We start from the raw sequence: 847 nt of genomic DNA, 5'->3' as shown, positions 1-847 counted from the left end.
TTTTTTTTTTTTTTTTTACAAAGAGAAAAAACGACTAATTAGCGATGTACACTTTTAAACTTTTCATTCGGCCATTGTCTCGGTCTTTTGTTTGTTTATGCAGACATATGCTGTTATTTATATTAAAGGGAAATACAGAAAAAACAGTCTAGTAAATGAAGATAAATGGAAAGTAATCGAAATGATGAAACTATAAACAAAGTAAACTGATAAGATGAAAATAAAAGCTGGCTATCCATCTATATTTCACATGTTTATCTATTCTCTTTTCTCTCTCCACGCAGTAGACTGTGATTGCAAAGGACCCAAGAACTGACGTGAGCTACTGAAACAAGGTTGCTGTAATTCAAGAGGATTTTTTTTTTTTTTTTTTACATACATCAAATTTTAGTATTGCAATCATAATTAGGGTCTGATGATATTTAGGATTATTGTGTTGTCTATTTTCTTCCTTCTATTATTATCACGAACAGTTATTAGAACTTACTAAAGATAATACACGTTTGCATTTGCACAATGGTTGTATTCTTGCAAATTCCTTAGATCAATTGCCTTATTACACTTATTCTTACATTCTCCAGAAATTTGGAGACTGTAAGTAGCACAGAGATTTTCATGTGAACCATGCTTCACTGACAAGAGTTTCTGAGTTAGTATGGAAAGTTTTGGCAAAAGAACCCAACCAGACTTGATTGGACTTCCCTTGACCCTGCTTCAGTTGGATAGTACCATTTATATTAACACTAGCAAAAGTATTGTTGGTAACAGTGACTGGAGTAGTAATAATATTAATTGTCGCAATGGTAGATGTAGTAATTGCATGAGATGTAAAGGGCAAAATGCTGCG

General features: G+C 32.5%; 1 long non-coding RNA gene across 1 annotated transcript in view; it reads left to right on the top strand.

Moving 5' to 3' along the window:
* LOC125026584 overlaps positions 1–514 on the top strand; it is a 1705-nt gene extending 1191 nt beyond the window's left edge. The window contains exon 4 of the long non-coding RNA XR_007114961.1: positions 285–514. This is a non-coding gene — a long non-coding RNA (uncharacterized LOC125026584). The remainder of the gene's footprint in view (positions 1–284) is intronic.
* The last annotated feature ends 333 nt before the right edge of the window (positions 515–847 follow it).

Source organism: Penaeus chinensis, chromosome 6 (assembly GCF_019202785.1).
Source record: "Penaeus chinensis breed Huanghai No. 1 chromosome 6, ASM1920278v2, whole genome shotgun sequence".
Taxonomy (NCBI): Eukaryota; Metazoa; Arthropoda; class Malacostraca; order Decapoda; family Penaeidae; genus Penaeus; species Penaeus chinensis.
This window is presented reverse-complemented; position numbering and strand designations above follow the sequence as displayed.